General features: G+C 37.3%; 1 pseudogene; it reads left to right on the top strand.

The window, feature by feature from the left end:
* The window catches only part of LOC122326997, a 79240-nt pseudogene extending 59250 nt beyond the window's left edge, over positions 1 to 19990 (top strand).
* Positions 19991 to 25011: the final 5021 nt, after the last annotated feature.

Here is a 25011-nt window from a genome sequence, read left to right as displayed (position 1 = left end):
GTTTAAATTTAGGCACCATAACTTTATATGTAAATATTAATTTAGAGATTTTTTCAGTTATTTGAAATTTACATTTAACGGTAAAATTAATAATGGTTTTAAGATTGTCTTGAACTGAGCAGTAGATACCAATAAATCTAAACGTTTAATACAATGATAAAAACATCTAATATGATAATAATATTGTATATAATAAATGATATGGTAGGGTAATACTAAAATCATTACATATATCACTACAGTTCAGATGTTTGAACTGCATACAGATGTTTATTTTAATTTCTATTAAATTTATAATACTATTTATATGAAAGAATTTTATTTAGCTAAGATGAATCAAGTTAACCAAAAAGTGAACGTAGAGCAGTGTGCTTTGTACGTGCAATCATGATACTATTATAGTTTTTATTAAAATTGTAGTAATTGTATTCATTTTAATTTTAGATCAGGTTTTAGTCATTTTGTTATCTATCTATCTATCTATCTATCTATCTATCTATCTATCTATCTATCTATCTATCTATCTATCTATCTATCTATCTATCTATCTATCTATCTATCTATCTATTAATACTATACTATTTAACTATTATAGCCCTGCTTTGAAGACATTTGCATTTATAATGCAACAAAAATGTCTAATAAATGCTGCTCTTTTTAATCTCCCGAAAAACATCATGTTTAAATGATCCAGTGGTTTACTTTGTTTCCCCTAGTATTTCCTATAAGTACCCCAGAACCACTGGTGCTGCTTACCCCACCACGGTGCCTCACAGCCAACCGGACACAGCAGGGAGTCCTACTCACATGGATCCCTCCAGCCAATCACACGTCGCCAATTGATCACTACATCATGGAGTTCCGCCTCGGGGAGAGGTGGGATGTTCTTGATGATGCAATCCCTGCTGGAGAGACAGAGCTATTGGCTAGAGACCTGGTTCAGGTATGCCTGTGATAACCACTTCAAAAGATTGACATAATTGACATAATTTCTGCAGGTGAAAAAGTGTTTGAGCGTAAACTATGAACTTGCGTTTTCATGCTGTAGATCTAGAAGTATAATTCACTCGACAATCATCATTCGGTTTGTTAAGTGTTCATTCGGAGGGGAAAAAGCAAAGGTGGGAGGATCTCCCTCAAGGTTTTACACTAATGAAAGATTACAGTGTCTCTCTTTCTTCTATTTTTGTATATTTGTGACATTTTGTCAAATGTGATTAAATTACTTAAACACTCCTTCAGAGTTTTCTAGCCATCTATTTAAAGGAAACATGCTGCACGTGTCATTGTTTTGCAGGAGGCCTGGTATGAGTTCAGAGTGATGGCAGTTATGGAGGACCTTGTCAGTGAGCCCAGTAATGTAGTGGGAGTCTCTAGCACAGGTCAGTGCTCTGAGGATTTTTATAGTCCATATGGGTTTTGAAAATGTACAGTGAGATTTATTGCACATAATATCATGTTATACTGTTATATTTCTGTGTAGGCCCACACAAGCATTAATGGAGTGAGTTGATTCTGGTCTGATGAGATTCTGCTGCCATCTTCTGGATTTAATATGAATTTGTCTGAAAGAGCAATGTGCTCTTTTTGTTTTAATATTTTTTAATATATATATATATATATATATATTCTATATATATATAGTTTCTATCTACTTCAGTGACTCTATTATTAGTCTAGTTGTATTGAAATGTTTCAATGTCTCAAACCTTCACATCAAAGAATAAATACTGTCCAAAGAAAGTATGTTAAATTTTGGAAGAATGCTTAGAATTTTGTGAAGAAGTCTCTTACGCTTTCAAGACTGAATTTATTTATAAAATATTTGAAATATTATAAAACAACTGCTCTCTTTTAATATATTTCTTGGATGCAAAAAGCAGCTTTGATGCAGCTATTACTTTTGAAATCATTTTCAATGTTGTGCTGGCTGATCATTTTGTAGAAATGTATGCTTTTTTCAGGTCTTCTTCAATTAAGTGTTTATTTGAAATAGATTTTTTTAACATATGTAAATGTAACATAAATATATATTACTGTCACTTTTTCATCAGTTTATTATACATTTATTATTATTATTTTATTTTATTTTCAATTTTACTAACAATCCTTATTCTGTCACCACTTTCCAGGGACTGACAGTTACCTCTGAATGACTGAATTTACTAAATAGATAGTTTGTGCTCTTCAGTCAGAATTCAATCACTACTTAAAGTCAAAATAAACACGAGGCTGCCATTCAGGCTTTGCTTTCATCTCTCAAAGCATCCCACAGTGAGTTTGAATGTATTTTGAATGTCTTTATGGATCAAGATAGGCGACTATTTCATTCTATTTCAATCTTTCAAATCGTCCTCCTATTAAATAAATCATTCGGAACGAGCTGTATGGTTTATTGTTGAAACAGCCCACACTAAGAATGAAAGCTCTTGTGTGTGTGCGTGCTGAAGGCGAGCTTGTTTGTGTCTTTCAGACTACTTCCCGCCGCCTGAGGTGCCAGACGAGGGCTGGCGCGGCCGGTGGTGGCAGGCATTGTGGCCACCATCTGTTTCCTGGCAGCAGCCATCCTCTTCAGCACGCTAGCGGCCTGCTTCGTCAACAAACAGAGACGGCGTAAGCTCAAGCGGAGACGAGGTCAGTGGTGCCCTCGCGGTCAGAATGCCCTCCTCTTTCTCATCCAACCCCATGCCCTTCACATCTGTTAATTTTTTTGAAAACACTAGAAGATTAAATAGCAGAAGATTAAATAACATCTACCAAAGTAGATTTTGTTTGAGCGCCGTGAGCGTTTCTGAGAAGCGTTTGAACTCACCACTAGATAAATTAACATTTCTGCGAGATGTTTAAATTCTATACAGAAATCTCTGTTGAACTCAAAAATTTAAAAATACGTCAAATCACCATTATAAAACCTGTAGATGGCAGCAGAGGAGCACTTTTCTTATTAACTTATTATTCATTCATTTCTACCTTTTACTTTATATTTTAAAATTTGTTTATAAAATATCAATATGTGTTTTCTGTGTTTATTTTCTTTTTATCTATAAAGTTTTTGGTCAGGTCTATATAACACCATAGAAGAATAATGGTGAAATATGTAATAAGTACAAAATATAATGTTTCTGCATGAAAAATACATTTTGCAGATGTTACTGTTGTTAATAAAATATATTTTTATAAGCTTCTCACTTTAAGCTTAGTGTTTTTCTATCAAATGTGTGTATATATATATATATATATATATATATATATATATATATATATATATATATATATATATATATATATATATATATATATATATAAATACTATATACACATAAAATAAATAAGAAATTAATTTGTATTATTACTAATTGCTGCACTTAGTAATGCAAAACTATAGAAATTATATATTTAAATTATTTATATTTTTAATACTCCCACACAGTACGCCCCTGCATTATTCAATCTGCTCCTGGTGCCACCATCTGCAGAATTTATATAATTTATAAGAATACTGCATATTGTAATTTCTATAAATTTAATCTATTTATTATCAAAGCATGTGGCAATAATACATTTAAAACAGGGAAATAATTTAACGATTGCATCGGCGTGCTAATTTAAGGTATGCCCTAAATTCTCTGCTTGTGCTCCTAAAAAAATGAAGTCAGGGGTTACAGTGCTCTAGTAAAAATCATTAGCCTGGAGCCCTGAAATGAGTCTTTTATGCATGTCTGAAGTCTGTAATCTGGTTTTCTCTTCAACAGATCCCCTCTGTCTATAACACACTGCAGAAAGAGCGTGGAGACTCCGTAAGTAATGTCTTTTAAGAACTTCCCCTTCTCCCCTCGCACCTCAGTTTATTCAGACAGAGAGTGGAGTGCGCTTCATAAATCAAGGCACCCGACAGAAACGCCTCTCGTTTAAAGATCCTATTAGAAGAGCCATTAATTACTGCTCAGTGATAGGCCAGTGATGTAGTGTGTTCATGGACTAGACGGTCTAAGTTAATTTCATCAAAGAGCGGTTTCTTCATTTTTTCATTATTCAGGATTTCTAAATACTTCTCTTCCGTGTTTGCCTTGACGTGTTTTCTTTAGATCGATGGCTCCCCTATTGTCTACAACAAAATGTAGTAAATCTAGCTTATTTTCTGTAACTGTAATAATTACCGTATGATTAAAATTAAAAGTGATATGTGTATGTATATGTATGTATGACCGTTCCACGTCGGGAAATCACATCTTTAAAATTAGGCTTCTGGATTTAAACCCTGTTAGGAATCCCGATTCTTCAAATGAAAGAAAGAGGTATTGAGGGGGCAAATTCCAATAATACATTTCTTGATAATATAGCTTATTATAATGCTTGTTTTGTCTTATTTAAATCATTTTAAGTCTTCTCGAAGCCTCTTTGGAAATTAGCCCTGGCCACCTGCTAGAGATTTGCTGCTTTTGTGCATTCTTGTACTGGCTTATTCAAATCTTAGACACTAATCTAATTCTCTATATTCAGGTTTTGTGGTTATAGAGAATTAAAGCCAACTAAATGTAACATAAGCTACGCATTTTTGGAGGTTTAAAGATTTTAAATACTCAATTTAAAGACACGTTTTCTGCTTGCACATTGTCAGAAAATCTATCTGCCACTTTTATTACCAAATGAGAGGTGACAGAAAAATACAACCAAAGCTGCATCATTATCGGTGCATTACAGCATTTATTAACAGCGTTGGAGGTGATGCATTACGAATAACACATTTGATCCCATTTTAATTAACCAGTGTCTTCACTACTGACCTTCAATGGTCCAGTTCAACCTCACTACGCAAAAATGACACGTTCGTGTTTCATTTTTGTTATTTTGGAATAGTGTTGAATTTTCTTCTCCTGCGTCATGTTCTTCATGCAATTTGTTTGAGCTGTGCCTCTGCTGTCCAGATATGAATTTACACTTTCTTCAGCCTGTGGTGTATTCATTTCACTTTTGTTGTGAAAGTTCTTTTACATTTGTAAGTTAATTTGTTATATAAAAACAAGCAGATTTAATATGTAACACATTAGTTTGCATTAAAAGTAAATAAGTAATGCATTTACTTTCATTTATTAATGACATTTGACATTCATTTCTATTTTTCAGCAACTGACCTTGAGTTTTTGGCTATTAATTGGCAGTTTAAGTTATTGTAGGGATAAAGTGCTGTTTGTGTGTTCCTGCTTGATAAATTGACTGGGGTTTTGGCCTGCTGTCTATGAATCTATATGGTTTCGATGACACTTACTACATTGGCAAAAGTACTGTAGAATTAGGGTCAGGTTCATCCTCATAGTAATTGGTTTCTGCACAGACAATGATTTAAAGTGACCTGCTGCTTTTGAGTTCCCATGGCAACAATCAGAAACCGAAAAGAGAGTGTAAAACATGCTAGTACGGTACAACTGTAAGCACTGTAAATGATATAAAACATTCATGATTTAAGTGTTTTTAAAATCATTTTGTTTGCTATAATCCAATCGCATAGAATATCAGTTTATTGTAAAGATGAATATTGATCACATATGGAGTCTACATAATGATGTAGTCTCTGTAGTTCACCCAAAATGTGTTCTTGTGTGTCTCAAAACTGATAGAGACTGTATATACAATTTTCATTGAATATTAACCTTGAACTGCTTATAAGCACATGGAGCATTTCAAGCATTGAGGATTTTGTGATTTTTTTTTCCTGAACGTTAAGCAGTATTTCATAATTTACCATTAAAAGCAGTGCTAATCGCCTTTCAAAATGACTAGTGCAACATGTAGCTTAACCCAGCATCAAAACCGTTTTTTTTTTTTTTTAAAAACGATAATCCAGAGTTAATGTAGTATGAAAAGACCAGATGACTGATTTTTTTTTTTGTGAACTGTAATGACTTTGGCTGATAACAACAATATCTGTGGATTTTGTGCCATGGTAAATGTGCATGCTGTGCTGTCTCTGCTTCAAAGATTGTTTTTTACAATGCTATCATGTATTTCTTTTGCATTTACCATGGTATACTAACACACTGCTCAAAAACAGGGGAGGTATTTTACTTTATTTCTCCGGTATACTACTGCAACAATCTCAACTTGTCTTAATTTACATTATACACTAACTCTGTTGTTTGTCTTTCTTCCCAGTGCTAATAACAGTGGACATCGGTGACTAGGAGTTTTGTATTTATATATTCAATAGTATTCATATTATTTCTTTATAATCTAATATTTAAAGTATTATCCTATTACAAGACTGCATACTGCTTTAATGAAGCGTAAAGAAGCTAATTTACTTGCATCCTTTGAAGTTCTCTAATGTTTCAGAAACACAAACGATGACATTTAAGTGAACAGAGGGCACGTAACAGTGCTTCTCTATAATAATACATATTAGACTAGTGATGTCTTAGATATTACATTTATAGTACTTGATCCTACACGATCTTTCAGTAATCTAAAGCTAAGTGGGTTAACTCTGGTATGCTGTCAGTCATGTAAATTCCATAGTCGTGACATTTTAAAACATGCTGCCGTTTCAGTTCACTTTATTTTATGATATGCTGGCATATAACATCTCTTCAGTGCTTTGGTTTTGAATTGAGCATTTTAGCTACTTATGTAACTGCTTTTATCTGCAGTATCGTTATGGCATCACGTATGCATTTTTCATAAAATACTCTTTGAGTTATTGTACTTATTTTTACATAGGCTTTTTGATTTGCAAAATTATACAGTGGAGGCGAAAAGTCTGATATTGTTACAAAATGTGGTGTTCGGTGCCTAGATAGACAGACAGATGGGAAATGGCATTTCAGTAAATAAGCTAATTTATGTAATAATGAGCATTGTTTCAGCTGAGGAACAAGATGGTCTTTGCAGCATCAAATCATACTGAGAACAAAGCTCACAAGTTTGTTTAAAGCCTGCTCATGCATTTTGACTCAGTTATTATTAAAGCAACCTTATTTTATTTTTTCATCGTTCTTCATCAATTTTGTCGAAATTGGGAATACAATTATTTAAAAAAATGCAGACCCGAAGAATTTATTCTCGGTCTTTGCACTCCACTGTATATCATCTGCTTTTGTCAGAAACTCAAATAAACCACGAAATGTCTACTTGTATATCAAAACAAGGACACTGCATGGATCCAAGCTGGCCTTGACGTCCCTGCATGCATAGGCACTAAAATGAGTGAAAATGATAAACTGTGTCATTTAAGAAATGAACAATCCAGTGCCCTCGATCATTATCCTTTCTTATGTCCTTAAGCTCTCCTTGCTCTTTCCTTCACTTCTGTCTCTCCATGTCACAGTTTTTTTTTTTTTCTCCTGCAATGTTATTTGTGGAAAGCAGCCTCGTTAATTGCCGACATGACCCCTCCCCTCCCCATCCTTCCCATCTCTATTGTGTTTCCTGCCGCAGGAGTCCTCTTACCCCTCTACCTGGCATAGAACCCTACTGGGAAGGCCAGGAAAGGAGCAGCTACAGGCCTCCGCCCTCCAGTCCTCTGTGAGTGCCTGCACCTTGTTCAGCAGTGTGCACTGCCTTATGTCGCATGCGTCCCATGTGCGCTGCTGGGCACGGTTGTTTTGGCAGGCTGTGAACCCATGCGCTATACACACACACAGGAGACCCAAAGCTTAAGACTTTAAGTCACCTGCTGACTCGCACATTTACACTTAGGACCGTGAAATTAAAGGTGCTTTCTGGGTTATTTTTAACGTAATTTTAAAGTTTTAGCGTGTGTGACTATTTGTGTGAAGAAACCTTTACATTAATATACACTTACAATGGAAGCAGAAAAGTGCGCCAGAGGGTTTCGTGCAGAAATGTAAAGCTTTTTAATACATAACCAGCAACTGGTTATGCATTACAAAAATAATTATTCTATTTGGTTAAGGATAGTTACATGGAGAAAAAAACTGTATTATCGCACCGCATTTTCGCTCTGTTTGTTTGGTTCTCTCTATAAAATATGTGAACCCAATAGAATTGGTTGGTTTTTGCTGCATTAATTGGTCATAAAATAGCAAAGGCAGCACACACTAAGCACATTGTTGTTGACAGGACTTGTGACTTTGCTGAAGATCAGATGGCATCCTATGACCAATTAATGCAGAGAGCAAATCCCAAAGATTTCACATACTTTTTCTGACCACTGTATTATATCCAACTTTGATCACATGCATACAGTATATTCTTATGAAATGGTATATACTACTCACAGTGCGGCAAAGCCTCCTTTTAATTTCCTCACAAAATATAAATTAGCACATTTTGTGCAGTCATTTTGGAAATAAAAGAAGAAAATAGTTTCATAAGGATACACTACACACACCTGTTTGCCTCCTAGGCTTTCATTCTAGGTGTATTTATTTATTACTTTTATAAATTAAGGAACTGTTTAGAGAACTGAAAGCATACCAAACTTGCAGTCCGTAGGCTTTAGGTTGTAAATAACCTGGTGTGCACCTTTAATGTGATTAAAGCCTCAGTTTGTTTTCAGGTGCCCTGCAGAGGGCGACACAGCACCTTTAATTTGATTACGAGGCAGCGCATTAAAAGCCGAGGGATCCTTGTCACAGAACTGGGTCAAGTATGTCATGAACGCTTTTCATAACGCTTGCTTTATATGAAATTAAGCAGGCAACCAGACTTTAAATCAAATTTAGCCCTTTTTGACATTTCAAAAAATATTTCACACACACAATCATCTCTGAATCAAATTTAACACAGCTCCTCAAACTCTCATCAAGTCACCCATTACATGGCTGGAAGTTTGCTGTCAGATGAAGGTGTGGATGTGAGTTTTGATTCTCTTGTGATGCAGTCACTTTCCCATTTAGTTAAGCCACTCCAGTTTACTCTTAGTTCTTCTTAGCATTATTTTAACTCCTGATGGGTCTCTCTGAGTGATCTGTTACTTTTTATCTCTCTCTGCCAATTACTTTTTTCTCCACAGGTACATATTAGTCTATCTATCTATCTATCTATCTATCTATCTATCTATCTATCTATATAGTAGTCTATCTATCTGTCTATCTATCTATCTATCTAGTAGTCTATCTATCTATCTATATAGTAGTCTATCTATCTATCTATCTATCTATCTGACTATATATCTACATCTGTGTCCGTCTGTCATGCATTTATAACATTCATGACAAACACACTACCAATGTTAAAATTTGAATGTATATATATTATAGTTTCAGTTTTGTAATAGTATTAGAACCTTTTATTTGCCGTATTCTACATAATGCATTGCATGTAAACTTTGTGCTTCCACACATTTACGGTAGTTTAAATAATATTGCCCACATTAAGCCCACTGGCTGCCGAGGGCTGGCTTGCACTCTCTTTCATGTGTCTTAACCACCCCCATAATGTTTGTTTCAGATTTCTCCCTCGCAAGCACCTGAACCACTGCCTGTATGTCACCAACACACCCTTGCACACCAGAGGTTAACGTGCAGAAGCTAGCGTTCCTGCGTTCAGATTGTTGTTTTTTTTTCGTTGTTGTTTATAGTTTTGTTAGTGGATTTATCTTATATAAATGGTAAACATCGCACGATCCTGGTATATTGTGAAGCTTATGCACTTTGTGTTGTTATTTTTAATTACTTTCACAGTGAGTGGTAACAGTAGATTGAGCTTTTAATGAGATATTCTGTGCCAAAAAACTGTATTAACTGTGGTATTACTGTATATTGCCAGACAATCATTCTTAAATGCTCAGCGTGATTAGTCCAGGACGATTTTGAATATTGTGACCTAAAAAGAACAACATGTTTGCATGTATTTTCCATGTGCCGTAGAAACTTGGTCTCAGTTTGAAGATTGTATTATGAGGTTTTAGGAGAAATTAGAATGGAAGGCCAAGTAAAGCCAGAAAAGGTTTATTTTGGTGGCCCATCTTTCTGTCGGCAATCCTGAGGTCGTTATCGTTCGTCACAACATTTAGCAGGACAACAGCTTGACGTGATCAGCTGATAAGGAAAATTATAACTAAAACACAATGGATCTTTGATGTTTTATCAATGTTTTTAATAAAAACATGTTTACTCTAGCAAAATGTAAGCACAGCCTTGAGCCAGTAACCAATTAAACCTGTCTGTGTGTTTAGTTTTCTTTTCATTCTCTTAACAGACATGTTGTGTATTATGCCTCTAAACATTTGTGAAAAACAATTGTGGGAAGTTTCTTTGGTGACTGTCTTTTGCTAAAGAGTGTGTATTGTGTGTTACCTTCGCTTGGCTGGGAAAAGCCTGCTTTACGGTGCACTGTATTGTTGCTTGGAGCAGGCATAACGTCATTGCACCTGGAATGGTGGTCATCAATAGGCAGTTGCCATGAAACCAAGCTCCGTCACCGCAGCCATTACAAGTGAAAGTGCATGGTGTAATGATTCAGCAAAACAAAGCTTCAGCCATTACATGTATATTTGTTACTGAATAAAGTATTATGGCTCCAACATTTTCTGATTTTCTCTCTCTTTCTGGACTATGCTTGTTATTTCTCGTTGTTTGGTCACATAAATACTCTCAGTTGAATATCTTGGAAAATGTCACCATCTATGATTAATGAGCCCACACACACTAAACACATTTCTTAAGAAAACAGTACTGTTAAAACAAAATTAGCTGTGATGTTCAAACACTGGTGACTGGAGAGTATAAGGCCTTAACAAGGATGAGTTATGACAAGATATATCCAGAAAAAAACAGTGAAAATTACAACCAACAACCAAACTCATTGTAATCATATGTAGTCCATATGTAGGGTGCTGCTTTATGGGGCCTTAAGTAATCTTATAATTTATCATTTTCAAACTGATTTGAAGATAACTGATTTGTAAGGTAGCACAACTAAATAAAGCACTTCAGCAATCATTCTGGTTAATGTTAAAAGAGCATGTTGCACTGAAAGCTTGAGGACAACTGAATATCTTAAGAACTTTTACAAATATATGTCAGAAAAGTTTCAGAAAACAATTCTTTGACTTATTAACAACGATAGCTGTCATTTTAAATAAATAAACAGTTCCTGGGGTGTATATGCACTGTTGGATTTCATAGCATGCTCACCTTACCTGTCACTTTGAGAGTCGTGGGTGTGATAAGATATCTTGAAGTACTTTGGGTACAGAGACTGTCAGAGAATCTTTAACAGTACATGTTGGTCTGTTAGTGGTGTAATAAAAGTATATTTGAATCACTGGTATCATTAAATGAGAGCATTAAAATGAGTGCTATACAGCATCAGATTTATAACCAGTTGCCTAAGATTTATTTTTACTACAGTGACCGTGATGTTACTCATTATTTATTTTTCTTTTTTTTTCTTTCCATTTTTATAGATCATCTTCTGGAAAGGTTAGTCCAGAAAGTGTCCGCTCCATAGGACCTCCTTCAGAATCCTCAGAGGATGGTTTGCGAGCCAAGTTTCCTCAAAGTCCTGCCAAGGAGAAGGAGCTGTCTTTATACAAGAAGACCAAGAGAGCAATAATTAGCAAGAAATACAGCGTCTCTAAGCACGAGGCGGAGGCTACCACGCCAATCGAATTGATTAGTCGTGGCCCAGATGGGCGCTTTGTCATGGAACCTACAGATGCGGAAACTCCAGTTAAGGCAAGGCGCATCGAGGGCTTCCTTCGTGGAGGAGTCTGACCTCTATCCTGAATTTCCGACAGTCAGATGAGGAGAATGATGATCCGGGGCCCATGCCGCCTATGATGGCTACCCTCAGACCCCATCAGATCTCGCCCATTTCTTCTAGCCAGGAGTCTTACTTGCAGCCCCAGCCTACAGTCCCGGCTTCCAGAGGCCCATGGAAGGCATGACTATCATGAAACTAGTCGACTCCAGGCTGGGACAGATTCGTGGTGCTCCTCACTTCCGAGCCTTTTCCCATGGCCAGTTCTACAGCTACTTGGGAAGTCCAGGGAACCTGAGCCTCCGCCTCCCTTCTACATGCCAGACACCAGCCCTCTCCAGCTCAGTAATGTCTTCTCCTCCTTACCACCTGGAGGGACCTTTCGGTCATCCCACCATCCCGGAGGAAATCGGTGAGGGAGAGATTCAGCATTATGCAGTCTCTGGCTACACCCTTCCCTTGGCTCACCCCTCCACCTCACGCGCTCTCAGACATCTGGCAGCGACCGCGATTTTACCTTTGCCACAATCGAGGGTCCTCACTTTATTTTCCACCCCCACCCTTTGCATCTTCATCCGGAACCTCCTTCCTCCCCCTCTTGTTCTTCCTCCTAGTGCACTCCCAGCCTCTGCCTTCAAGTATCTCCGTACCCTGGTATCCTGCAGCTGGAGGCCCCAAAGAGCCGCCCAGGCAAGTCTCCCAGCAAGGTCAAGCCTCAGGGCCTTCCAGCCAAGCGTTTACCTATGCAAGAGGCACAGAGTCTAGGGCAGCTAAGACACACAAGCCACGTGCCATGGGTGTACCGGTATTGCCTTACCCTGACCCGGTGTCTCACATGGTTGGCCCAAGCTCGTTTGGAAGCCTGGATACGCGATGGTACGAGCTTACACCCAGGCTTAGCCCAAGGCAGCCCCGCAGGATGGAGCCCGGCATGGTAGTTCTACAGCCTTCCCGCCTCTCTCCTCTAACTCAAAGCCCGATTAGCTCTCACGAAGGCTCACCGGAGATTGTAGTGCGCCCCAGGCCCCGTCCCCCAGTGTCATCCAACCCCCGATCCTCCTGAGATGTCTGAGATCACTCTTCAACCTCCTTCTTCAGCTCAGTTTCTCTAGAAGGTCCTCCTCCTCCTCTCCTGCTCAAGGCCAAGGCAGCCGAAGGGCAAGTCCCAGCTACCGATCCCACATGGCATTTGCCACCTCAGCAGCAAGCTATCCGTCACAGTCCCCTTCACCTCCTGTAGAAAGCAGCAACATTTTTGAACGGGCAGATGCCAACTCAGAGGAGGACTGAGGAGGAGATCCTTCCGTCAGAACCCTCTCACCCCAGTTATCAGCTTCAGGGTAGGTGCACTAGGCCTGTAGAGTGTGGATTGATCAACCATGTACCATCTGGCCTAAGTGTAACATCTAGGACCCTTCAGGGGTCTTCTCAGTGCAGAAATAACCACACTTATTCTAAAGCTACTGTTTGTCCACATGGGCAAAATTATGTTTGCTGCTTGCCTTAAGCTGGTTTTAGTGATCATGAGATCATGTTAGAGATCATGCTTTCATAGAGACACTGCCCCAGATGTCTTGCATTATTCAAAACCATTCAAAGCCATTTTCTACATAGACAAGTTGTGCTATAGTTTTCTATGCCACTGATTCTGCTTTTCATGTCAGACATCCAATTTCATTCATAAGGTCTGTGAAGCACTTTTTAAAGCACTTGTCTTAGATCAAAAAGCGAGCAACTATAACCAAATGTGGTTGTGGGGTAACAGATTCAAGTCAAGATGAATTATTTGCTTCACAGACATGGTGACAGACCTTTTTAGGGCTACGTGTCTGGAGAAGTTCCATTTTAAGTTGATTTAAAATGCAATATTAGAAACCCCTAAAAGCCTGGAATCAGAGGTACACACGCCACAGGATCTCAGCCTTTCCATTCACTGTCATGCTTTACCTGCCTTTCCACCCAACAGGAGGAACCCCACATGTGCAATAAAATTGACCAATCCCAGTTCAAATGAAGCCCACCGTTTTGACTAACTCCAGGCTTTTTAGGATGACTCTCAGAATGTATGATGTGGAGGCTGAGGTTGGTGTGTCGGCACAACAGGGACAGGGCTCTTCTCCTGTTCCAAAGTAACCTGACCAGCATGATTGCCTTTTCCACACTCCCCCTCTCTCCTGCCTCCTGTCACCCAGGTCACCCCAGCTCTGACTGCCAGGGTGAGGCTTGTTGGGCGAATCGTGTTGCAGGGACTGTCTGCTCTCATCTGTTGCAATGTCGCCATCATCTTAAATAGGGCATTTGGTCATTCTTGATGACCTCGAGTCTTACCTGCTTTGTTTTTTGATTGATCTCAGCTATCTGGGCAGCGTTATTGTGACCAGGTCCTCTACACCGCAATAGGTAAGGGTTGGATCCATGTCTGAAAGGGGGCAGCAGGTGGGGCTTTATTCACCTCGTCCTTTAAAGGGAATACAAGTCTTTGGGTCTTGCTTTCCTTTTAGTTTATTACCAAGTTTACAGATTTTTCTTTTTTTATATTTATTTTCAGATAGCCACATTTTTTTAGTTCTGCAGTCTTGAATCCTATATGCATTCTGGTTTTAGTATGCATATGTACGTTTCCCAGTTATTGATTAGGAAACCCAGCACATTTCATTTAATCAACACAACCTCATGCTTGAGACGCAATAAAAATAAGATATGACAAGAACCTAGCTTTAATATTGATTTTATGAGAATCTGCCATTTAAAAAAATACCTCACGGTTTGATTCATGGTAACCTTCTCGGTAAAAGTGCTGTTTATAAAATAAATGTGCTTTTAAATGAAGGTTTACATTAAATGACAACACAAACACTACTTGCAGTGCCTGGGAATTTGAACTCACCCTGGATCAAGTTCACCAGTTGCTAGGGATCGTCTCAAGCAGGAGTTGCATGTTATACTTCATTTTAGGTAGGTGCTTTTTATTACTTGAAACCAGTTCAAGTGATTTAAAAACCATGAGCCTTGTACGGACACCTTGTATGATAAAATGCTGCATTTTTTGTATAATCATGATTGATCTAGTGTACACACAGTATATGCATAAAACTGCACTTGTTTGGACTGCAGAACACATTTCACAATCATGCAAAGCAGTTTTCTTCAAAACAGTTCTTGCACTTCCTTTTCAATGGGGAAAGCACTATTAACACCAGAAAATGCTTCTTTTTAAGTTGTTGCTTTCACCCGATGAAGTGCTTTTCCAGAGTATTCCCCTTTAAAGTTCTGTTCCATGTGCAAATTGCCATGCATGCCATTGCTAAATATTGCTCTTCAGTTGAAAAACCAACAAATATCTGATTAAATTCTTGTTACATTTGTTGTCCAAGTGCTTTGTTTTATTTTTCATTATGTGACTGTTCCCAAGCAGCCATTTTCCCCTCCCGCCATCTCTCCCCTGTCAGCATGGTGAGGCCATTGTAGACAGTATTCATATCTATGAGCACATTTCTGACAATGCTTTGTCGCTGAGCTGTGATTTTCCCCTCTACTAATGGCCTTTAATTTTCTCTCAGCAGCCTCAACAGAAGGACGGCCCCCTCTATAATGCTATTTCTATTATTTTATTGTGCCTCATGAGAGTTGTGTGTGTGTGCGTGTGAGTGTGTGGGGCAGAGTATGCAGGCTGCCGGTTTAAGTGCCTCCATACTGTATTTGGATGGGAAGACTGTACATACAAACTTAAATGTCTGAGAATGAATTTGATAAAGTATTACATATATACGTATATAGAAATGTTTTCATAAGTAACATTTAAAGTACTTTACAGTTTTATTCTAATATGTATTTAAAGTATGCTCATCCATTGTAATTACCCCAATCTATGTCATGATTCTCAAAATTTCTCTTTAAACAGATAATGTTGCCATTGAGGTTATTGTATACATTTTAAAACTAAATTCTTATTTTTCTGTTTAAAATGTTGATTTGATCTCTAACTATTGAAAACCTGCAGTTATAAAAATGTAATTCTGGGCAAGACATTTCTGAAAAACTTTGAGTATACCTTTCTTTCCACTCAAATAAATGTTTTTACATCATCACGTATCATGCTAAACTGGACCATGCCTGGTTCAGATCATTTAGTGTAAGAGAGATTCATGGGTAATCTGAGTTGCCTGTAGGCCTGTACTAGCAGCAGTAATCTTAAACAAAGGCCAGCCCTTGATCACTACTATAATCAGTTTAACTCACATGGCGAGCCACTGCACTACCTACTACCCCTGTGTGATGGCTTTGCCTCTCTTTTGCTTCCTGCACAGAAAACGTCGAGAGTGCACCAAGTGGCTCTGCAGGGTCTGAGAGGATAGAAGCACTGAGATATCAACGAGTGAAAAAGCCACAGAAAATCGGCATCAACAATAACAACTCCAAGACTAGACGAAGGACGGGTGAGGAGCAAGTCACAAGCTACTCTAGTTCATATAATGCTATACACCTGTTGTACTAAATATTAAGGGTACATTTTCTCATAAACGTACTGTGAGCTCTGTTTTGTTGTATACTACCTTCTGTAGAAGAATGCTAACTGAAATGGAACATATTAACGTAAATGACTGATTTGGGTCGCGATGGAGCAGCCTTCATGTCAGTAGCATATCTGTGATGGCTTAAAATGCTGTTTATGGAGACATTGGGACATTGACCTCATAAGTTGTTTTAAAATATACCAGTTATGCATTTTATATTTGTAGGGCACTGAGGTGTGAGAGAGGTGGTGTTAAGATACACTCTTTAAAACACATTAAAAGTGCTCTCTTCTTCTCTTCTTCTCTTCTTCTTCTTTTTTTAACACTATAGAACCTTTTCCTAGAATACAAGTGATCACTGGTACTGTAGTGATAGAAAATCATTGCTGTATGCTGCTTTTTAACAGAATTATCCACTTTTATTTATATTTATCCTGACCCATGATTGTTTATACCGTGCTTTATGCTCCACATTGCAACATTTCATTATTGCTTAGCATGTAGTGTGCAAGAAAAGACTTGACAAAAGTGTTTTTTTGTTTGTTTGTTTTGTAGATGTAATTTTTTTTTTTTTACTGGATCTGCAAACACACACATACATATATATATATTATATGTATATATATATACAGACGTGGACAAAAAATTATTTGGTACCCTTTGGTCAATGAAAGAAAAAGTCACAATGGTCACAGAAATAACTGTTATCTGACAAAGTAATAATAAATAAAATTCTATAAATGTTAACCAATGAAAGTCAGACATTGTTTTTCAACCATGCTTCAACAAGAATTATTTAAAAAAATAAACTCACGAAACAGGCATGGACAAAAATGATGGTACCCTAGAAAACACTGAAAATAATGTGACCAAAGGGACATGTTAATTCAAGGTGTGTCCACTAATTAGCATCACAGGTGTCTACAACCTTGTAATCAGCCATTGGGCCTATATATATGGCTCCAGGTAATCACTGTGTTGTTTGGTGATATGGTGTACCACACTCAACATGGACCAGAGGAAGCAAAGGAAAGAGTTGTCTCAAGAGATCAGAAAGAAAATTATAGACAAGCATGTTAAAGGTAAAGGCTATAAGACCATCTCCAAGCAACTAGATGTTCCTGTGACTACAGTTGCACATATTATTCAGAAGTTTAAGATCCATGGGACTGTAGCCAACCTCCCTGGACGTGGCAGCCAGGGAGGAAAATTAGTTAAGACAAATCTAAGAGACGGATAATCCGAATGGTAACAAAAGAGCCTAGAAAGACTTCTAAAGAGATTCAAGGTGAACTTCATGCTCAAGGAACATCAGTGTCAGATCGCACCCATCCGTCGATGTTTGAGCCAAAGTGGACTTTACATGGGAGAGCGACCAAGGAGGACACCATTGTTGAAAACGAATCATAAAAGCAAGACTGGAATATGCCAAACTACATGTTGACAAGCCACAAAGCTTCTGGGAGAATGTCCTGTGGACAGATGAGACAAAAAATCGAAGTTTTTGCCAAGGCACATCAGCTGTATGTTCACAGGCCGAAAAATGAAGCATATCAAGAAAAAGAACACTGTCCCTACTGTGAAAGGCATGGAGGAGGCTCTGTTATGTTCTGGGGCTGCTTTGCTGCGTCTGGCACAGGGGTGTCTTGAATCTGTGCAGGAGTACAATGAAATCTCAAGACTATCAAGGAATTCTAGAGAGAAATGTACTAGCCAGTGTCAGAAAGCTTGGTCTCAGTCGCTTGGGTCATGGGTCTTGCAACAGGACAATGACCCAAAACACACGCTAAAAACACCCAAGAATGGCTAAGAGGAAAAAATTGGACTGCTATTGTAGAGTGGCCTTCTGAGCCCTGACCTCAATCCTATTGAGCATCTTTGGAAGGAGCTGAAACATACCCAGTCTGGAAAAGGCACCCTTCAAACCGGACACAACTGGAGCAGTTTGCTCATTGAGGTGGGCAAAATACCTGCTGAGAGGTGCAGAAGTCTCATTGACAGTTACAGGAAAGCGTTTGATTGCAGTGATTGCCTCAAAGGGATTGCGCAACAAAATATTAAGTTAAGGGTACCATCATTTTTGTCCAGGTCTGTTTCATGAGTTTATTTTTTAAATAATTCTGTTGAAGCATGGTTGAAAAAACAATGTCTGACTTTCATTGGATTAACATTTATAGAATTTTTATTTATTATTACTTTTGTCAGATAACAGTTATTTCTGTGACCATTGTGACTTTTTCTTTCATTGACAAAAGGTACCAACAATTTTGTCCACGTCTGTATATATATATATATACATGCAGTGGCGACTAAAATTGACAGATTTGAAAACATTATGCTTTTTGCCTACAAAACGCATGATTTAATTTTATAATGTTCATAAAACATGCAGGCAGTTGTTCTGAGCACATCAAATATCAGATAAAGTGAGTCATGCTGTTTTTATCCACTTTAAATTTAATATTTGACATGTCCATCCTCTGCTGAAATAATATCAGCAAATGTCTCTGGTGTAGTGTCAATATATTTTCTGAGAACTTCAACATTAATATTATCCCATGCCTTCTACAACTCAGAACTTTCCATTGAATGTACAATGATGATTTTTGTCCAACTCGCCCCAAATTTGCTCAATGGGGTTGAGGATTTTGAGGAGAGTCAGTCATTCATTTCCAATGTTCAACAGTAGATTCCTTCTGTCATGAGTAGTTCCAACGATAATTCATTTTATAGGGTATTGTAATGGCTAATTCAACAAAAACAACTGAATATACCAAGTGTTCTAAGAATTTTGGCCACCATCTGTTATGTAAGTTTGGGGTAAAGTAAGATTGTGACATTAGTGAAAGTGACAAAATAAAGACTTTGTGTTTGCAAAGATTTATATTTTAAAATATTTCATTTATATTTTAAAAGCAAAACTTTGTATTCTTTAAAGAATCCTGAGAAAAAAAATCTAGCTAAAAAAATTTTTTTAAGCAGCCACTGCTGATTTCAACATTGATAATAAAGAATAATTTTTTAACACAAAATCATCATATTAGAATGATTTCTGAGGAATCATGTGACAGAAAGTGTCAGGAATGTTGGCTACAGAAAATTCAGCTTGTCATCACAGGAGTAAGTTACATATATTTATGTAAGTTTACATATATTTCATGATGTTAATACTGTATTACACAATATATTTTTGAAATAATTCTGGCTTGGTGAAAACCTACTGACTTACCAACTCAAAATGTTTAAATTTAGTATAAAATACTATAATATTGCTTCAACTAAGAAAAAATAATGATAGCAACTGTAACAATAGCGATTAAATCTCAAAATTTTCACTGCAAGCAATAAATGAGACACAAGATGAAACCAGTTTGCATTTATGTTTTTGCTCGTAGAACTCTCCAGTGTGATAAAGGGGCATGAAAGTAGAGTTGGTTTCAGTTAAATTAAGACATTCAGAGAGATCTCAAATGTTTTGCTACTTGTTTCTCCACCTTTAGCATCTTGCCTTACTTTCAGCACACTTGTCGTCATCAGTTTTCTCTCTGTACAGGTGTGCCCCCTCCTCAGACCAACAGCCCCACACCTCTCAGGTCCTCCAGCCAGAAGAAGCTCTCTACCTCCGCCAAGAAGAAGAAAAAGTTGGCTCGCCAGGACCCGTACGCCCGGCTTCTCCGCTCTGCTGTACCCGCCGCCCGACCGAGAAGACCAGAAAGCCATTTTGGCTAAGTATGGACACAGCAGACCCAGACCACGCCACTCTCCTCTGGAAGTCCCAGAGATTACAGGCCACACTCTCCCCAAACTCCTGAGCTCTTCCACCTATGCTCCAGCCAGCCAACGTCTTCACGTCCACACCCCCTCCAATGGTTTTACTCCTCTTTCTTTTTTAGTAACGCTCAATGTGTCACAAGAAAATGCTTATGTTCCAAGGTTTTGCTCTAGTCCATTTACACTCAAAGGATCGGTCATTTTAAGATTAGAAGATTAAAAGAATATCTTATATGCCTCAACTTATCTTTGGGATTTAGTGACTCTTATCAGATGGTGCGTCAGATAAGAGCACAGCTTTCAAGCTTCTGTTTCATCCTGCCAAACAGTCTTGACCATATCTAGCAGATCACAGGGTTTTCACAGGTATACCTCAAACACACCACAATCTCAGTGCTGCTATACTGACAAACACAATAGACGTTAACAATCCAAATATTTGTTTGTGTTTATCAAATATGACATTCCACAGTGCATTTCGGACATATTAACAAACCATCCGTGAAAGTGCAATGGACACTACCATTCAAAAAATGGAGGTCAGTATGATTTTCAAGTGTTTTTCAAAATGAATGTGCTTACTGCATTTTATTTGATCAAAAATACAGTAAAAACAAAAATATTATTACAATTTGTATTTTAGTATATTTTATAATGCTGTTTATTCCTGTGATTGCAAAGTTGAATTTTCAGCTGCTATTAATGCAGTGTTCAGTGCCACATGACCTTTCTTAAATCATTTTAGTATATGGATTTGGTGCTTAGAAACCTTTCTTATTGTTGTGCTCAATTGTACTCAATTTGAAATCCAAGATTTTTGATGATAGAAAGAACAGCATTTGTTTTAAAGTACATTTTAAGTGTATCCATACTAAATAAAAGTATTGATTTCCTTCACAAAATCTTACTGACCGCACATTTTTTTAAATGGTAGCATTTTTAAATATATTTGCACACGTGGCTGTTATTGATGGTATTTGAGAAGCTGCAAGTATTGTCTACTCTCACACTAATGCTAATACTCCTTCTCTACATTTGAGGAGAAAATGGAAACACTTTTTCTACAAAGCACAACAATTTTCTGTTAATGCTACAGTACAGGCAGAGACATAGGCTTGGATGGCAATGGCAGCCATTTGAATAAAGGAACATTTCATTCCAATGCCATTTTTGATAAACATGTGTACTGAAGCTGCTATATCCTTCTACAAACGCTTTTTGAACACAAACTTGTACTGAAGCAAAACCTTGGTGACTACTGTGAGTGACGTTTTTCATTTAAGCCAACCTCACTTTTTCGCAGTTTTCAGAGCTCTATTCAGAAAGTACTATAAGTAATGCCAAAAAATACTACAGCTTCCTTAATCAATAAGACTATAAAATGTACTGTACTGTGAGGAGGATAGGATTTGTGCCATAATAAACTATAGTATTTTTGTCATCAAAATCACGATGCCCCTTACATAAAAAGGCATACATTGGCCTTAATAGGGCTCATTAATGCTTATTCCTGTTGTGTTTTATTTAGTTTATTCATTTTATTTTTCGATTAAGTGACAAAAAATGAAATTCTACCTTTGTAGGACCATTTTCGAGCCTTTTTGTTTTTAGGTTAAACCAGAAACGCTAACCCAGCGCCAGTCTCTCTCCTCTGTGAGACCCTTGAGAGAAAATCTCTGGGATGAGAGGCTATTCCTTAGCAGCCAAAGGGTTTTTATTGTGTTTCTATCATCCAGCGGTGCTTCTTTTTATACAGAAAGACATGTATTTTCACTGTCTGAACAGACATACCTGGGCAAATGTACATTTTAGCGTGCTAGCCATTGTCAGGGGATGTAATAGCCGTCCAGATGAGAGAAGTGGCATGTTCTGTGTCTTATCACTTGTACAGATGTGCAGTCAGCTTGTACATTTGAAAAATGTCTAAAACTGCAACAAATCTAGCTGAGCATTGCCAATATTTCTTGTAGCCTGAAACAAATTCCAAATCCAGAAAAAGCAAGTGAGTGAACCCATGCCTCCAGATCGCAGGTAAAGGGGTTATGGAGTGCGTGGTTCATGGCTAAGCCCCTAAATGGCCGATCACCACGTGCAGGCATTTTAGCAGCCTCGTAGTGTAAAGTCTTCAGACTGAACTCTATTAATAATATATCATTAATTTGATCTTCCGGCAGATAATGGCTGCTGCTTGTAGGTGCTGTCACATTTAGGCAGTTTTTGTGAGCAAAAATGGTTTGTTGTCTATTATCAATAGTGTTGACCTATGGAAGTTGCTTTCGATTAAACGGCTCTGTTAAGGTGTAGTTTGCATTTAATGTTGTTAGGTCATTTAACACAAATTTGCGTTTAGTACAGTAATTTGCATTTGCCCACAGTAGATCGTGTTGACCAAACCAAAAAAGTTGTTTGGATTTGAAAGTGACTTCTTTACGTTGAGTATCACTATTGCCGATGAATGAAAATTTCACGAAATTTTTGCTAAATAATGTGACTACCTCATATCCTGAACACCTCAGTGTTTGATATTTAGGATTTCAACACCCATCTTTCTGATAAGCCTTCAGTGCGGTCACATTAGCCATTGTTTGGTGAATTTTAGCTGGTGGAATCCTGTCATTGTACTTGAAATCCTCATGTTCCAGAAATTTCGCTCGATGATGACCGATTTTGCAAAGGACGTTTTATTTTGACGTTTTCCATTCACAGCGTTGTCTTAGTTAAGCGATGTTTTCTGAGATCGCTTCATACAATGCTACTATGTCACTAAAATAATACTTTCTCCCTGCAAATTTCGCCAAAATTTCACTAAATGCAGTATCTTTGCTGTCTGCTGTAGGCGTTTGAGGGTCTTCAATTACTCTCCGACATCCATACTTGAGCCCAGCATCGGAGCGTTAAATATTGCGCGGCGCGAGTTTTGAGCTGGGAAGCATGCTTGGCACAGTTGGAGAAGCTATTGCTGTTATCGTAGCTGCCATATAGTGGAATTTATTAATTTGCTTGGATGTAGCGGTGGCTTATACCTGACGGACCAGGCGCATCAAGTGCACCTTTTGAGAGGCATCACTAAAGGTCAACCTTGTGGAAGATGTTGATTTGGATCAGAGGATTGATTGTCAAAGAGTCAGACACCATTTTAAGCTTTTAAGCGATTCTGGGCTCGACCGCGCGTCGTGCGTGAGGCCTACTCCAGATTCGAACCCGTGATTGGGCCGTCATTTGTATGCCGTGTGAATGGCTTTACATTTTGAGCAAAGACTTGATTGTTCATACTTGTAATTTGTTTTATTTGTAGATCAAGTAACCAGATTAGAGCCAGAGACCTACTTGCTAAAGTTAAGTTTCTATTAGTGTATCAAAACACACTGTTTTAGATAGAAGGCGACTGATCGTCTCGTTCACTCAGTGCTTATCCTAAGTATTTTGATCCATTTTCACTGGGCAATTGTCCAAATATAGTGCTTTCTAAAAAAATATATAAAACTATTTAATTATCTAAATATTTTGTTCCTTTTTTTATTTGAAGCCCTTCATACAAGAGAATAATATCAGTGAATATCCAAAATGCTAAAATGTACTGTAACATGTAAAAACTAAAAACAAAAAAAAATGTATATAATATAATAGCATATATTGCACAATGTATTATAAAATTTTAGTAATTTTGAATAAGTGGCCAATATATACACGCAACAGAATATATTGATACTAAAACATATTGTCATATTTTAGATTCCAGTTTTAATGATTACTTTTTCATAAGGGATAGAAATGCATGAGAGCATTTTTGAGTAAAAAATGTGTTATAAATGAATTCAGTCCACTTGCATTCACTCACGTTGGACTTTAGCTTGTTTTATTTTGTGTCGGTGAAACGTTTTTTGGATGCCAGTCTAGCTCAAATTCTGCTTTGCAGGGGACTTCTGTAGCATCAATTGTTGAACAGATTAGCTATCTAGGCGGCCAGATAAATGAGCTGTTTGGGAGTTTTGAGAGTAATTAATGCTAGCCAGTTACCGACTCTTGAGCGCGTGGATTAGATTCTGAAATGAACCTTTATCTTTTTGGTAGCATTATAGCCATAGTGAGACGCATTCAAACGTTGGTTAGTTTATTTATTTGTTACACTGTACCAATTTTATATCAAACAACAATGAAAACATTTCTTTTATTGAGAATATCTCAAGATTATAGCATTTTTTCCCGTTCTGGATCATTCTCTGAGCGCATTATTTTTAATAAAACAACGTCTAGTAAATCTTCATTTCTTTATTTTGGTTTGTTTTGTTATCCTCATCTTATGTCCCTGGCAGCATGTATCTTCTAGTTTTTTCATGACGCCATTCGCGTTCGTTCAGGTGGACACTTGCTTGCAAAGCAACTTACAAGAAAGTGCAGAATTGGCAAATGTACGAATATTCACTTCATCTTGGAATGAAAGATGCTTTACTCATGGAGCAAACCGGTTTTAGCTGGTATGTTGATTATTTGAATTGCAAAATCTGTTTGAATGCTGATTTAGTAAAGTGGAGCAGTTTGCTTCCAGTCACAGAAAAGAGCTAAAGCGTTAAAGTTATGAAGGTCTAGAGTCGTTTTGAGGAGTCTGTCCTGTTTTATTATATACGTGTTTTATAGAAAGAGATAGATTTGTATTTGTATCTTTTTAGCATGATTTTTGGGATTTTTGCTAGATGTTACTGAACCAGTCAGTTATAATATGGGTGCAACAAGATAATGAAATATTATTTAGTTAGTATATTTATTTATTATTTCATTTTCAACAGAGAGGAACATTGTGCAAAACTGCCTCTTACATACATGAATTCTGTCATTTACTCACCTTCATATTGTTCAGTAAAAAAACAAGGTATTTTGAGAATGCTTCTGTACAAAATCAAAATTCGTCAAACTCCATCAGCATTTTTCCAGATATCCTATGCTTTCTCAGAAGAAAGTAAAAGCATGACACTTGGCTAAATGTTTTTAACATCACAGTGACACCACTTAAAAAATATTTCTTCATCACCTAAAAGAAATAATATCTCTTATGTATGATAGTTTG

Source organism: Puntigrus tetrazona, chromosome 21, assembly GCF_018831695.1.
Source record: "Puntigrus tetrazona isolate hp1 chromosome 21, ASM1883169v1, whole genome shotgun sequence".
NCBI lineage: Eukaryota > Metazoa > Chordata > Actinopteri > Cypriniformes > Cyprinidae > Puntigrus > Puntigrus tetrazona.
The sequence above is the reverse complement of the archived record's forward strand: the minus strand, read 5'-3'. Positions and strand labels throughout refer to the sequence as shown.